Consider the following 17433-nt stretch of genomic DNA (forward strand, 5'->3'; position numbering starts at 1 on the left):
TGTTTTCACCAAGGCTGCATTCACACTTCAGCGTTTTGAAATGCATTTGAGATGCCTTTCATTTGAACAGCCCTCAAACAGCAGCGCGGGCCAGCCGCGACTGTCGGGCGATAAATCGTGCCGCAATTGTGACGACATGCATCACAGGAAGCACGTCGTTCCAAAAAGTTCAGGGGCTACTTTTGGGTGACAGGCAATGCGCAGTTGGGCATTTTTTTCAGCTGCCCCCAAACTTTCCTCTATGTGATCTGATCTGTACACAGGGTAGTTTACAGGGATTTCTAGGCAGTTGAACTTGGAGGCTTTTTTTGGAACGCAAAAAAAAAAAAAAAAAAAGGGTTCCGAAGCTAAGCGTACATGCATTTCAAGCACCAAAACGTGGCTAAAAGTGGTAACTCGCATTTAGCCGCATTTCGTTTACCGGCATTTTTCATTTTTGGGCATCTTGAAAATATATATTTTTAAAAAACTGTTCTAACGGACATTTTAAACGTGGGTGACTGTTAAGTTAAATGGTTCAGGAGAGGTTGTAAAAATGTTCCGTGTACATGAAGCCTAAAGCCTCACACACGATCGGATTTCCATCGGACAAAGTCCTGGAATTTTGTGCGAAGGGCGCTAAACCATGTGGTTTTTCAGCTCTTTAGCGCCACCCCTTGGGCAACTTCTGCCAATGTTGTGTTATGGTTAGCATTGGTTCGGAGCATGCGTGTTTGTACTTTGGATTTTTTAAACCAACGGACTTCTGGACACACGATCGGATAATCACACATCTGTTGTCAGAAAATTTTAAAGCATGCTATCCCACATTTGTTGTCGGAAATTTCGACAATTGTCCGATGGAGCATACATACTGTTGGATTATGCGACAACATCCTGCCATCACACAATTCAGAAAGTCCAATCATGTGTACAGGCTTTTTGGCTTCATGTACACAGGATGCTTTTATAACCTCTCCTGAACGATTTAACTTGACAGATAGTAACTAGGGATGCACCGATATATCGGTGCCGATACAACCCCGCGTGACTCTGAGCAAGCTGCTCATCACCCAACGGCGGGACCCACTTACGCCAGCAGTTAAGGTAAGGTCTGTGACCGACTGTCACAGACCACCAGTCCCAGACTGTACTAGTGCAAATTTATGATTAATGTGCCCCTCGCCTCGGCCCTAATTAAATGCAAGGTGCTGACTAGGTCTATGTCACCTACCATTTTTTAAAATATGAATGCCTCGTTATCCTCCTCATACCTCACCTAGTGCAGTACACAGACATCTAAGATCTTATATTATATGATATAATTATATAAAGATGTCTGTGTATTGGCAATACACAGACATCTTTAATAATATATTATATGATAAAAGATGTGACGTCTCTGTATTGCACTAGGTGAGGTATGAGGCAGTCGAATTAAAAAGGGACAAATAAATAATGTCACACATATATACATATTGCATGAGGCACTGAATCTGTATATGAAGATGTGCTGAGTGAGGTATGATATAAAATATTATATCAGTTCAGTGCAGAATGCCTCAGTCAGTGCAATGGCCAACTTATATTATCACAATTATTTAAAAAAAAAAATTGAAATAGAAAAAAAAAAAAAAAAAAGTCATTTTCGGTGTCGGACTGGATTTTTTTTTTATTTCGGTTTCGTTTCGGTTCTGAAATTTCCATTTCGGGGGAACCCCTAATAGTAACCCACCTTTAAACGTGGCAAAACTGACGACGTTTTAAAATGCTGCGATTGCGTTAAAAAAAAAAAATGGCCAAAAACTAAAAAACACCTGTAAACATTGTCACATTTAGTGATTGAAAAGCCTCTAAAATCAGCTCCTGAACTCTTTTTGCTTTCCAACAAAAGCCTCTAAAATCAACTGCCTAAACACGACCCTGTGTACATGTACTGATAGATAACAGGAGCAGTTGTGCATTTTTTTTTTAACTGCTCCCGAACGCTCTAATGCCGCGTACACACGATTGGACATTCCGACAACAAACCCGTGGATTTTTTTCCAGACGGAATGCTAGCTCAAACTTGTCTTGCATACACACGGTCACACAAATGTCAGGAAATTCCGATCGCCAAGAACGCAATCACGTACAACACTATGACGAGCCGAGAAAAATTAAGTTCAATGATTCTGAGCATACGTCAAATTGATTCCAAGCATGCGTAGGATTTTTGTGCGTTGGAATTGGATAAAGACGATCGGAATTTCCGACAAGAACTTTTGTTGTCGGAAAAATTGAGAACCAGCTCTCAAACATTTGTTGTTGGAAACTCCTACAGCAAATGTCGATGGAGCGTACACACGGTCGGATTTTCCGACAACAAGCTCACATCGAACATTTGTTGTCAGAAATTCCGACCGTGTGTACGTGGCCTAAGGACTAGGAACTGTTTATAAACTATAGCAATGTGCTTGAAGCAAACAACTGACTTGATCAGAAAATGTGTTTACATAACAGGAAAAAAAATGAAATAAATATTTAATGTTGATGCTTAAACTCTACACAAATGTGAATATATAAAATATATCTATGTTATCAGTACTCAATGTCTCGTCACACCCCTATTAAATGATTTATGAAGGCATCAGCATTCAAAAGGATCAAGGACACATTTTTCAAAAAATAAAAGGAAGGTAGAAGAGGGGGAGGAAGAGGTTGTTATCCCAGTCAATCAAGAGGCCATTGACTTTGAATCTGAAGACAGAGAAGATGAAAGAATAGCATTATATTGCAGCAATGGAGAGTATCGCTTGCAAGGCAAGTCTTCCATAATGTGCGAATATGAAGTGCATGCCAGCCCATTATGGCAAACAGTTCCTCTGGGCTCAACATTTTTTATATTGCTGCGACAGTTTACTTCTGCTTTAAACACTAGTAATAAATTCTGCCTTCCTTGTGCTGGAATTCCTATGGCTTATGCATTATTTAAATAAAAGTCAGATGTTATACAGTAGCCTGGAGCCAGTTCAACAACTTTAGAGACTAGGTTAGACTGTCTGTATAAAACGTCAAGTGTAAAGAATGAGATCTATAAAGAAGTCATACATACTTTGGTTAAATGTGGAGTTGCATAAAAATTGGTCCTTTATTACCAGAAACCCCATCACCCACTTTAATAAAAAGGTACCAACAATTTGCTCCGGGTACTCTCACTGCCGTGCCAACTACACTCACATCTGTCTGTACAATCAGATTTACCTAAAACTATGTATTGAAAGATGTTGATCCACATTTGTCAATAAGAGTTGTGATGAAGGACAAGTCAGTTATTCAGCACCCAATTAGATTTTAAGTACAGTGTATTCTTAAAGCGGAGTTCCACCCAAAAGTGGAACTTGCGCTTAATCCACTCCTTGCCCCCTTACATGCCACATTTGGCATGGATTTTTTTTTTGGGGGGGGGGGGGCTTCAGGAGGAGTGGGACTTCCTGTCCCACTTCCTCCTTCCGCCAAGGGGCTGCTAAGGCGAATAGTCTAATCGGTTTTGGCAGCCCCTCCCTGTAGGCGATCCTCCCTGTAGGCGATCGCCTGGGACACGTGACAGGTCCCAGGCGATCGCCTGTCAAATCGGATGGCGCAGCGGCGCATGCGCAGTGGGTGCCCGGCCGTGAAAACCGAACGAAAAAAAAACGTCCGGGTGCCCAATCTTAGAATGAAGACGCGAGGGCCGGCTACTGAGGGGACAGTCGGATTACTACTTGTCCCCGGCTCGCCCCTGCCCCCCCCTCACTGAATCTTCACTAGACGCCTGTCGTGTCCCCGTGTCCTCTGTGTGACCAAAGGGAGACCAGCCGTGGCTCACCACAGATCTACACAGACGATGCCGCTTTTGGTTTGAGAGACCAGACCCATGTTCGTGGGTCCCAATTCCGCCCCCCCCCCTCCTGGCCACTTCTCCTCCCCCCCTCCCCCCGTCTCCTCTCTACATATGGGCTATCTTGCCACTATCTTTTATTCTTCCTACCCTGGATCGCCAACACCTTTAGATGAAACAGGAAAAAGAGGGGACTGGGCCCGATGGGCCGCAGTATAGTTCCATTACGCACCGGAGGTGCTGATACTGTATCACCTTCGCAGGAGAACCCTATCCATGTTAATGTTTTGTTGTGATCATGTGATCTGTTATACTGTAATTGCTGTGGTCCTTGTGGACCAGTTTCCCCGATATAAAAAAAATAAAGAATGAAGACGCCGGCCGGAGAGGGGGGGGGGGGGGGGGTATGTAGCAGAGCCTGGCCGGCGTGTCGCTGGAACGTGGAGCAGGTGAGTGTATGTTTATTAAAAGCCAGCAGCTACACTTTTTGTAGCTGCTGACTTTTAACATTAAAAATGACTGGGACACCCCTTTAACTCAAAAAGTACATTCGAATGTTTTCAGCCTCCTCCAAATTACTTCTTTAAATTATTATATTTTTACGCCAAAGTTCAGATTGCTTTTTTTTTTTTTTTTTTGCTGTAATCAAACTACCTGTTAGGGGGGGCTAAATTTATTCTCCATGGTCTTCCTGTATTTAGGAAAAAAACCACCTTCTCTTGCTCACTCCCGGGAAGGACTAAAGACTCTGGACTTTGCCGGCAGATGTAAATCGACTTGTGTCAGTTTACACCCGCCTACCTCCAATCCCATCTGGGGAAAAAAAAAAAAAAAATGGAAGGGGGATCAGTTTCCCTTCAATATACTAAATTGGATCTGTTGCGTGTCAACAGACAGTAGGGGGGTGTTGAAAATAATCATATAATCGACGCATCGCGATGCAGCCTTAAACGATTCTGTAACGATGCAGGGAACGGCTGCATTTCGATTGTATCAACGACATCATCCAGGCACGCTGCTGTCAGAGTCCTCCCTCCATGTCTAAACGTGTATGCGTGATCACACAGCAGGGATCTCTGGCTGTGACACAGGACCTTGGATCCGAAATGCCCGGCCGACGCCGTAACAAAGTCCCGCCTCCTAGACAGGTTCCTATGAGACAGCACGCATTGATACAATGCCGGGAAATTGAATCAGTGTGACATGCTTCATAGGCGCTGATCCAAGAAGTGGGACTTTGACAGCAGCTGCCAGCAAATTTAAATCCAAGCTTTGTGACATAGTGGATCCCCGCTGTGTGATCCAGGCACTGGTAGGCTGCATTGATGGGCACTTGATGAAAACCACAAGCTGGAATCATGATGCACTACGGACTTAGCAGCTATCAAGCACAAGCCAATGGGATGGGATCTGGGCGGGCTGCTACGCATATATACACACACACACACACACACACACACACACACACTATTTAAAATACTGACACCGATTTAGGATTACCAAAGTGGAATTCAAGGTTATTACTAACAAAGCTTAAATCTGCTCCCACCCCCTTCTAAATCCTATACGAACTACTCTGTGGAAGGAAGATGCTTATACTTACCCATTCTCAGGGCGCTCCAGATGGTCATGTGATCTTCCCAATGGCTGGCTTCAGGGGATAGAAAAGAACAGCGCCAATGGCTGCGACGTCACTCATAGGCTTACTTTGGGGCACCCATTGTCGGCTGTCCCTCCCCTCTGAAGCTGCTGTTGGGAGCTGATCACATGACTGGCCCGGATCACCCCGAGACTAGGCAAGTATAAGCATCTTCCTTCTACAGGGTAGTTTGTATAGGGATTAAAAAGGAGGGGTGAAAACAATTAAGCTCAATAGCCTGAAATTTCAATTTAAAAATAAAATATATCTTTTACACATACAATAAAAAAAAAAAACAACACACACACACAAAAAGACTATGTTGACTTTAGAATAGACTATTCTACAGTGAACAGCTGAAATCACTTAGTAACATAATACCATCCCCTTGCTGTTAAGTGTCTCATCAGCAATACCAAGTCCCAAGTGTTGCAAATTAGTGAAAAACCCATTTCATTTGTAGCTGGTCTCCAAAACTTATAAGATTTAGAATGAACTCATTTCACCAAATAGTGGTGGACACTGGATTGGTAAAGCAATGAACTATGCAGTTAGCATTTGATATCCTAAAGGGATTAATGGCCATACATTTAAAAAATAAAGTCAGAAAATGTTGTGTACTTGTCATGGACTACAGGGTTAAAAAAAAACAAAAAAAAAAAAACAGACCAACTTAATAGGAATACCATTTGTCAATTCCAAACTTGTAGCCTGTGACCGTGAACTTAAACACAGGAAGACAGGGTTCACTTTACAAGTCATTTCATCCCCAGAGGATGTGAGAAGCAGCTGCACAATGTTTGGAACGCGCACCGACAACCAGCCAAGTGTTTCAGCATCATTTTAGACCTAAACAACTTCCACTTAGATCCTTATTTATAAACAACCAGTTGTTTGAAATACTTTCTTCCCATGTTAAAATGAAACTGGCATGTTTTCATGGATTTTGTTACACACGACAATGCTCAACTTCAAGAACCCTATGTATTTCTATTGCGGCTGTTCACATCTCTAGGCTCCACTGGTTGTAGTTTCCTTTGGCCCTAATAGAATTAGGCGGAGCTCCACCCAAAGGAAGAAAGCTCTGCTTGTTCACTTCCTCCCCCCTCACATTTGGTGGTGGGGGGGGGGGGGGGTAGCGGGTACCTGGTTTTGACGGGGTACCTGAGTTTGCTGCAGCGAAGTGAGCTGGAAGTTGGGCCCCCTACAGCCAGGAGGAAACTGTGAAGCTACAAGGCTTCACTTTGCTGAGATGGCAGCGCCAGCACCCGAGACCCAATTCAAGAATCGGCAAAGGTGAGGACACCGCTACATGCCTGGACAGGCAAGTGCCCCAATACTAAAAGATAGTGTTTGTTGACATTAAAACGTGTTTAATGTGACATTAAAAAAATTGGGCTGGGAGGGGGGGGGGTGCAAAGGGTCTCCGTGAGTTTAGGAGATTTTGGTGTTTTTTTTGCGGGCTCTGCAGGATTTCAGCCATTCACAATGTAGTGTGCTACCAATTGTTTTCTTGGCGAATATGGTCCCAAATGCCTTGAGATCATTGACAAGTTTCTGCTGTGTAGTTCTGGGCTCATTCCTAAATGTTGTCATGATCATTGAAACTCCACGAGGTGAGATCCTGCATGGAGCCCCAGATCGAGGGAGATTAGTGTTATTTTGGGTTTCTTCCATTTGTGAATAAATACAAACCAACTGTTGTCACCCTCTCACCAAGCTGCTTGTAGCCCATTCCAGTCTTTTGTAGGTCTACAATCTTGTCCCCAACATCCTTGGTCTTGGCCATGGTGGAGAGATTGAAATCCGCTTCTGTGGACAGGTGTCTTTCATACAAGCTGAGATTATGAGCACTCCCTTTAAAGTGCTCCTAATCTCAGCTCGTTGTGTGTGTGTGTATGTACACACACACACATATATATTTATTACAAAAAAAAAAACACCTAGGGTGCAGAAATCTTGACGATTGATAGAGGATCAAATACTTATTTTACTCAATATGCAAATCAATTTATAATTTTTTTTTTTTGTAATGCATTTTTCTGAATATTTTTGTTATTCTCTCACTGTTAAAAAAATAAACCATTACAAAATATAGACTGATCATTTGTCAGTGGGCAAACAAATTCAGCAGGGGATCAAAATACTTTCTTCCCTCACTGCAGTTTTCGGTGAATCTAAAAAAGAAAAGAAAATTTGTACAAGAAAAATTGTATAAAGTATGCCTAGCCTTGGCTCCATTTCAAGACAAGACTTGTATCAAATTGGCACCAAAAAAAAAAAAGGGGGGGGTAAGCTGTAATGACCTGTTCTCAGATTTTTTTTATTTTAGACAAGTGAAAAAACAGACACACACAAACATCCACGCTGCAAACTATCCCTCACCTTAAAGGCATACGATTACTGCCCGATTTGGCCAAAAAAAAAAATATTTTGTGGAAAAAATGGTGGAAAAAAAATAAATAAATAAAACACCACACAAACAAGCAAAAGCCACCTGAAACCTGAACCCTGAACGACCACCCCCCCCCCCCCCCCATTTTGAACATTGGTGCCATTAGTATTATAATTTTCAAAGCTGTACCTATTAAAACAAAAAAAAAGTATAGCATTAATAAAAATAAGAAAAAAAAAGTGAGCAAGACTGACATTTTACTAATAGCAGTTAAATAATAGACCTAAATTATAGTGGGTGTCCCCCTTTTCTGTAAGCATTTAAGTGTGGATTTCAGTAAGCATACCGTAGAGGCCTTACCCTCCCTAAAAAGAATCAATTTGCTTCCCTGGTAAACAGCCTGCTGTACGCAGCAACCAGATTTGTGTTGATTCTGCTGATCAGAGGAGAAAGGTGTGTGAACATTCAGCTTTCACTTTCAGAAGCTTTCTGCAGTCAAGCCGGAATCTCTTTATCCCTCCCATTCATGTTGCTATAAATATCCACTGCATCTTACCCCTGCAGGCTGCTCACTGATTCCACAGATCAAAGCACTTATTAACCTGGGTGGTGGTTTCCCAGATCTGTTTCCTTGATGGCTGTCCCTGCCCTGCAACCTAGCAGCCGCCATTATTCAATGATCAGACTTCAAAAACAAACCCACACACACTTTCACATTACCTCTATTTTTGCAGCCATATAAGGATTTATTCTGAAATTACCAAAGGCTGCGGGGAGAACGTAAACAAGTACACCTAATAAAATCCTTCATTTAAAATGCAGAGCTAAGATAAGATGCAATACAATGACACGTTGCTTTCAAAATCCCAAATAAGCTATGGAAGATATTGTCAATAACAGAAAAAGACAATAAACCAACCACACTTGCCACCTTAGCTCTGAAATAGCCACATACTCTTGTGACATATTGAAATTTGACAACAACTCGTTTTAAAATGAACTTCAGGATTTCTAAAGTACTGTAGATGTTGATAGGTCTATCAGGGTGCATTTGATTTAAATCCCAATAAAAAGGCTTGATTTAAAGTGGGAGTTCACCCATTAATCTATTTTTTTAAACAATCCCCTTAGCTTCATGCTCGTTTTGTCTAGGGGAATCGGCTAGTTTTAAAATATGAGCCGTACTTACCGTTTGAGATGCATCTTCTCCATCGCTTCCGGGTATGGGTCTTCGGGAGCGGGCGTTCCTTCTTGATTGACAGTCTTCCGAGAGGCTTCCGACGGTCGCATCCATCGCGTCACTAGTAGCCGAAAGAAGCAGAACGTCGGTGCGGCTCTATACTGCGCCTGCGCACCGACGTTCGGCTTCTTTCGGAAAATCGTGACGCGATGGATGCGACCGTCGGAAGCCTGTCAATCAAAATAGGAACGCCCAGTCCCGCAGCCCATACCCGGAAGCGACGGAGAGGATGCATCTCGTAAACCGCAAGTACAGCTCATATTTTAAAACAACTAGCCGATTCCCCTAGACAAAACGAGCATGAAGCTAAGGGGAAAAAGTATATTGTACGGGTGAACCTCCGCTTTAAATCATACATTTTAAAACAGCAACTGTCATCTGTCCCCATGTTGACTCAGACAATCCCATTCACTTTAATGGGACAGCTGGTGATGCAGCAGTGACAACAAGGTGAGGGACATGGTGTAGCAGGTGAGTGGATGCCCGCAAATAGGCACTGCCATGATGGATCCGAAATGACAGGTGCTCTTTAAATGTAAGGACTTGTTCTTGCTGGTAGCTAGAATCTTTAATATTAATACAGTGCATGTTCTCAGCTTGGATTCATCAAGTTGTAAGAAAATACACTGAAAAAATTAAATAGTACTTTTTTCAATGCACACCACTTATCATTGTGGTATGAACCAACACCTTTGGAAACCAGACAATTTTCCTTATTGATGTGTTAGGGCTGCGCTGAAAAAAAAAAAAAAAGAAGCTGCCCGCATGGTCCCATAGCATCTGGTGTGAACAAACCCTTAAAAGTGGTTGTAAACGCTATACAACCACTTTTACATACAGGTAAGGCTACATTAAGGCTTACCTGTAGGTGCGGAAATATATCTTCTAAACCTGCACCGTTTTTAGAGATATCTCCAATATGCCTGTGTGCCAATGTTTACATGCTGTGACTGGTGGCTCCCACGCGCATGCACGGGAGTGACATCACGCGACTCCAGACAGTCACAGAGGGCTTACTTCTTTAAAGCGGGGCTCCATTCAAAAGGGGAAGCTCCACTTGTTTGCCTCTCTCCCTCCGCTGCCACATTTGGCACTTTTCGGGGGGGGGGGGTACCTGGTTTTGACAGGTACCCAACCCCCACTTTCGCCTGACTTCACCACGGCGAACTCCGATGCCCCCTCTTTCCCCCACTGCAGGGACATTCACAAAGCTAGGCACAGTAGGGAACTGGCTGTGAAGCCTCAAGACTTCAGTGCCGCCTTTCCTTAGCCGAGATGGCCGCGGGAACACCCAAGAATAGATTGAAATAACTGCTCAGGTGAAGACACCACTGAATTTGTGGACAGGCAAGTTTCCTCTTTTTAAAAAAATCACTTCAGCCTGGAGCTCTGCTTTAATGTGTTACTAAACCCACTACAGTAAAATCAGTCTGTATATTCAGTAAAGCATGCTTGTTATACTACTGTGGAACCTAAGGGGTTAATCCTACGCATTGTATAAAAAGGCTTGTTGACCCTACCTTCTCTGATCCTCCCTTTTTTTTACTGTCCCCAATCCATCTCCTGATAGTACAGAGAGCCTTGGAGGCAATCGGCAAATGGTCAGTTTTGTGTGTGCATTGCTAGAGTTTTGGGGGTTGTTTTTGGGCGAGTGCATGTGATCAGCACATGGCCAGTCAACATGCAGCCTCATAGGACAGTCTTGAATGAATGAAAGCATCCTACACACTTTAACCAGACAATAGAAGTCACACGACTGCTATATACTGCTGAGGATAAAGGTTATTTTTAGTAAAATTGCATTTTCATGTTCTGTGGGAAACAGATGATTTAGGTGATGGGGTGAATGCAGGGTCCTGGGTTTAGTAAAAAAAAAAAAAAAAAAAAAAAAAGAGAGAAATACACAACACCCATAAATCCTGTCACACAATCTATGCTAATCCCTGCACCAGCAAATTACAACTGGTCTTTGCTAGAATTGGATAAAAGTCCAAATTCACACATGCTGCAACCCAAGTATTTGAAAGTCGGGTGCCCCCCCACCCCTTCCCTAATATGCTTGTTGTGTCCAGGGGGTTCCAAGACTTACCTTAAACCTTAGTCCCGCAGCACTCAAGTCTTTCCTCCATGTCTCATAGAAGAACTGCCCTTTACAACTACTTTCTTTGGCTTGTACAGTTAACAAGCCAAGAATCTGGAAACCATCTCAAGCATTGCAGTCACATCTTAAATCACTGTGCCATGACATACAATATAAAGTATGCAAACTAAAATGGACTGGGCATAGGACACCATGCCTAGCCCAACCACCCACCTATTAACACTAGTCTGGGTTCTAATAATCTAATCTGCTGGGCTCAACACTTACCCTTCTGGGAATAACAGCACACAGATGGCACATTCACACTCGTCCATTACAACATTAGTTCTGCATACTAAAGCAGTATTAAACCCAAAAGCAAACATATTGCAGCTTACTAATTCCTAGATCTGATGGCTGCATTTGTTTTTCTTTAGGCTTCCCTTCCTTTTATTTCCACCTGATGATCTGGCCATTAAAGAGGAAGTAAACCCTATTAAAAAAAATCCCTGCAAGAGAAAGGCATAATGAGCTAGTATGCACAGCATACTAGCTCATTATGAATTACTTACCCGAGATCGAAACCCCACGAAGCGGTCCTCGATCAGCTCCTGCACCATCTTTCCTGGAGTGAGTTCCGGGTATCACTGCTCTTCCGGTGCCGTGACTGGCCAGAGCTGCGATGACGGCACTCCCGTGCGGAAGCCACTAGTGACGGCACGATCGCCTTCACCAACGGCACGCTCAGTGAACCTGTGCCGCAGACATCGGTGTCCCTTTTTTGGAAAATATCTCCTTAACCGTGTAGGTGTCAGGGTTGATGAACACACACTTTTTTCTCCTTTAGGAGCGATAACATATCACGTTCTCAGCTGCACAAGGAGATGAGAAACCTGGGGGATAAAAACAGCAGCACACTGATCTTACCAGTGAACGGTTATGGAGGAGGGGTTTGTCTGAACAGTGGAAGAGCATATACCGACCTACCAGCACAGATAGCTAGAGAACTGACCACGCTGTTTGACCAAGTGTGGTCAGTTTAAATGGAAAGCAGAGGGACTGGCATTTTACACAAAGGAAGCAATACAAAGAAAAAAGGGAAACTTTTCATACAAGTACATGGTACAGCAGGCAAATATCAGGAATATGAAATATTAGATTTACATATTTCAGTCTAAAATAGTCATTTGTACCGATTAGTTTGATTGCGTGCTGAGGCATTTTTGTACTGTCCCCTTTTCATATTGGGGTCAACCTGTAATTTCAACAGAATAAGATCGCTACCTACACATTTGGCACATGCTCACAGGTCTCTAGTTTTTTTTTTTTTTTTAATCCCTCACCAATGACAATACTACATATTTATACACACACACACACACACACACACACACACACACACACACACACACACACACACACACACACACACACACACACACACACACACACACACACACACACACACACACACACACACACACACACACACACACACACACACACACACACACACACACACACACACACACTTGTTGGAGATCAGCAGTCTCTCAATCTGCTTTCCAGGGATTTTTACTTTTAAAAAGGGCAATTGTGCCAACGCTGTATTTATTTATTTCTGGGGTTTCTTCAACGCTAATCATACGTTGGAAACAAATAAAGAAAAAAATCAGTATTGGCTCATTTAAATCACCAGGCAACATTAGACAAAGACAAAGAAATGCAAGGGTTTGGAGGAACATCTAGTAAGAGCAGCTCAAATTAACATGAAAGCACATGGTCAACAAACACATCCTGGAGTTCTTGAAAATCCTGTTTTAAATTTGCGTAAATCACCAGACCCCAACCCCCCACCCACCCACCAAAATATATATATATATATAACTGCAAAATAAAACTAAAGCTAGACTTTTGAAAAGCTTCTAAAGGGCAGGGTGGCCGAACAAACAAAAAAATGGATTTTAAAAATTACATTCATTGTAATCTTTTTCTTCTACAAAAGGTCACTCTGTACAGAATTTTGGTGAGCTGCACTTTTAACATACCAGCCAATGTAGGGAAGGCTTTAAAATGGGAGTAAACTTCCATACATGACGTTTACCTAGGGTTGTCCCGATACCACTTTTTTTTAGGACAGAGTACAAGTACCGATACTTTTTTTCCATGTACTCGCTGATACCGCTACTTTTATTTAATGCCATGCGAGTTTGATGGGCACTGATAGATGGCACCTATGGGCACTGACAGGTGGCTGGCCTTGATAGGCGGCACTTATGGGCACTGACAGGTGGCAGGCACTGACATGTAGTAATAAATGACATGAGGAAAGGATTTTGAAATGCTATGCCGCAGCGCCCATCTTGGTACACCCTGCACTCGGGATCAGCAGCTATGTTGTTACACCCAGCTGGCATACTGCGGCCAAGTACAGGGTGTGCCAAGATGGGCGTCGGGATATCCAAGGCAACGGTGACCGAATGCGACGGTCCGGTCATTGATCCTGATGCACCCTGCCAGCTTACCTAGCTAGCTCTATTGCAGGTGAGGACTCGCTCTCCGGTCCGCTGACATCGCCCACTGACCGCGCCCGCCGACCAAGTATCGGATCAGGCATCGGGAGCATTTGGGCGAGAACAAGTACTCGCACAAATGCCCGTAGGTCCCGGGACAACCCTACTTTTACCTATAGGCAAGCCTATAGTAAGGCTTACCTATAGGTTCTGTAAATATCTCCTGAATGTACAGTATGCCATTCCTTCAGAGTCCTGTGCCGCGAACGGAGGCTCCAGTACACATGCGCGGGAAGGACATCACCACTCACACAGCCTGAGTCCGCGAACCCGGAAGGAAGACCGGGTCACGATGGAAGCGCATAGCTGGAGGGCTCCGTTTTAATGCAAGTTTCACATAATGTGCTAGTATGCAATGTATACTAGCACGTTCTGGCATTGCCTTGCAGGATTTCAAAAACAAAAATCTATTTCCGATCGCTTTAAAATGGGAGGCAAAAAATAATGGAGGCAGTTTTAACAATTAAAGGGGTAAGATAGCAAGTAAGATTTACCCCAATTACTTTTCCATTTAAATCTGCAATTATGTAATTTTCAACATTCTATGCAAAATGGAAACCTGTCTTTTCCTGCTCGTGCGATTTGCTCACCGATTTCCCCCAGAAGTCTGTACTAAAACCACAACACAAAATTGTAATTATCCTTTGTAACAGACATTTAAAGTTTTTGTTGATTCTCCCTAAGGCTGGGTTCACACTACTACACTACTTTCATCCTACTTTGCTCTGTGTTCAATGTTTCCCTATGAGAGCGTCTTGTAGCGTCCTACACAAGTCGGTCCGACTTTGAAAATGCTCCCTGTACTACTTTTGGTCCTACATTGATCCTACTTCAGGCCCATTGAATATCATTGAAGTCGGACCAAAGTAGTATCCTGTTCATGAAAGTAGGATGGATGTAGGACCAATGTAGGATAAATGTAGGACCAATGTAGCAGAGCAAAGTAGGATGAAAGTAGTGTAGTAGTGTGAACCCAGCCTAAAGGTTACTTCCCAAGGAATGTAGACCCTGCACCTTCTTATCAGAACACTGAAAGTGCATCAGCTGACTTCAATCAATCCCTCCAATTCAGAATCAATCTGCACAGGACATGGCCATTGCTTCAATGCCAAAATAGGTAGGAATCTAACAGTTTTATTCGCCTACCCATCCTTTTACAGTGCGCTTTTTACCGCAAGAACTATGAGTAGAGTTTTTATCAATGTAGCAGGGGAACTAAAAAGGCAGGAGTAGTTGCCACAAATCACAGCAGCGGCGTTATTTGGGAGCAGAGGAATGAAGACTTCAAGGTACAGAGCAGCCACTGTTTTATAGCTAAATGGGCACAATTTTCTTCAGCAAGCTCTAAGTACTCTTTAAATCTGAACTCCAAGCAGACAAAGAACACAAAATGACAGCTATGTATTTAAAAACCATAAACAAAAAAAAAAAGTGCTTTACCAACTGTTACTTGGTATCAAGACTCCTGAAACCCCCTTTACAGTAGATCTGATGCTAGGAGAAGCAGAGAAGACTAAGAAACAAATAAGGGGTGTGGTGCATACATTTACGACAGCAAGGAGCATGCCGAGATAAGAGAGCAAAGAGATGAGATCATCAATCTGCCATTTCACCTTTGACCAATCTAAAGCTGAGGGCAACTAGAATACCCTCCATATTACTCAAATACAGCAGTTAGAAGCAAGTTCATAAACTTTTGTGACAGATTCTATGCATCTGAACTGTGCATGTTAGGGTTGTCCCGATACCACTTTAAGACCGAGTACAAGTACCAATACTTTCTCCCCCCCCCCCCCCCCCCCCCCAAGTACTCGCCGATACCGAATACTGATACTTTTTTTTTTTAATCTATAACAATTTGTTTTTAATCGTTTACAATATTTTTTTACAATTTTTATTTTATTTATAATGCTGTCTTTTTTTTTAAGGGGGGGTGGACCGTGTCAGTGTGTTTTTCTTTTATTTTTTTTATTATTTTCTACGATAATTTTTTTATCTTTTTTTTTATTATTCTTTATTTATTTTTTCAGCCCTGTTGGGGGGCTTTGGTGAGATATCAGGGGTCTTAAAAGACCTCTGACATCTCCCCTTTGAGACAGAGAAAGGGACACATGTTCCCCTGTCCCTTTCTCAGCAGCATCAGCTGCGCTGAAAATGAATGGAGTGAAGACAGCGTCTTCTCTTCATTCATAAACTGAAACATTGTAATCACAGTTGATGTTTCAGTTATGTGAATGGACCGAGTCAGTGATCACCGACTCAGTCCATTCGGAGCAGTAAGGATCTGGATTTACCAGCGCCTACCACCGCTCTCCATCTTGACATTTCCAGAGGGTGGAGGAGGAGCACGGAAGGGGAGAGAAACACGGCGGGAATACACGGCGATCGGTGCCTGTAACTTCACCATGCACTGATCACCGCTGACAGTACAAGTATCGGGTGAAGCATCGGGAGCATTTGCATGAGTACAAGTACTCGGGCAAATGCTTGGTATCGGTCCCGATACTGATACTAGTGTCGGTATCGGGACAACCCTAGTGCATGTTATTCATTTGCTTGGACTTCAGCTTCAAAGAGGAATGCAGTCCACTCACATAGAGAGATGCGCATGATGTCACAAGCCTTGGCTTTTTACCAGACAAGAAACAGGAATTGGGCTGTATAAAGGTATTAACTGGTTGAAAAAAAAATAACTGAAGGTCTGATTTAAAAAACAACTTGAGCAAATAAAAGTCAGTAACTACAAAGAAACTTCAGCTGCTGGCTTTTAATATACAGATACTTACCAGCCCATGTATCCAGCGCCGTCTTGAACTATGCCAATTGTTAGCTGGTCTTTGGGTCTCCAGCACCGTCATCCTGACTGGGGAAAGTAGACAACTTCCCGATGCTTCACAGCCAGCTACATAGCGCACATGTTTGAGACATGCTACGCTTCGTAAATTAATCCACAGTCTGTTAGGACAGGAGACGTATCCCAGGAGGTTGCAGGCGAGGGGGGAATGGGGAGTGGGCACCTGTTAGAAATGGGTACCCTGCTCCCTGAAGAAAATTAAAAAGAAAAAGTTAAGTTCCGCTTTAAATATTTTGCAAATAAGATTTCAAAAATCGCAAGCGAGGCCCTGGACATAAAATGAACTCTAGGGCTCTAGTGCCCAACCAACAACCAGGGGGCTACATGCGTAAACTTTGGCAGATTGTCTACTGGGGCGCCAAGGTCTGCACACAGTCTCTGTTTTGTGGATTACTCAAACCAGAGAAAAAAAAAGTATTACTCAGTGTAGCTTCATAGTACTTTTGCACCAACTTGTATACCCTATTCCTGCTTTTTTTTTTTCTAGGATTCCAAACTATTGCGCAGAAGTGAAAAGGGTACTGCAATAGCAGTGATATCCATACACTGTTCAAATCTTGGCTGGTACAGAAGGAAAAAAAAAAAAAAAAAAAAAAAAGAAGACACCCCGTGCAAGAGAAAAGGCATATTGAGCTAGTATGGATAGCATACTAGCTCATTTATGTGGAACTTACCTGAGATCGAAGCCCCCGAAGCGCTCCTCGTTCCCCTCCGCCGCCATGTCCCCTCCCATCGTCTTCCGTGTATTGCCGCTCCGGCGCTGTGACTGGCCGGAGCAGCGATGACGTCACTCCCGCGCTGGACCGGCATTATT

At 43.1% G+C, this 17433-nt stretch overlaps 1 protein-coding gene across 10 annotated transcripts in view; it reads right to left on the bottom strand.

Moving 5' to 3' along the window:
- The window catches only part of CSNK1G1 (casein kinase 1 gamma 1), a 135365-nt gene that overhangs the window by 83639 nt on the left and 34293 nt on the right, over positions 1–17433 (bottom strand). Inside the window, exon 1 of one of the 10 annotated variants that reach the window (XM_040342925.1) lies at positions 8233–8255. The exons of the other annotated variants lie outside the window; for them this stretch is intronic. The gene's annotated coding sequence lies outside the window, so the exon portion shown is untranslated. Of the gene's footprint in view, positions 1–8232; positions 8256–17433 lie in introns of those variants that run through there. 10 annotated transcript variants of the gene reach the window in all.

Source organism: Rana temporaria, chromosome 3, assembly GCF_905171775.1.
Source record: "Rana temporaria chromosome 3, aRanTem1.1, whole genome shotgun sequence".
In the NCBI taxonomy this organism is placed as follows: Eukaryota; Metazoa; Chordata; class Amphibia; order Anura; family Ranidae; genus Rana; species Rana temporaria.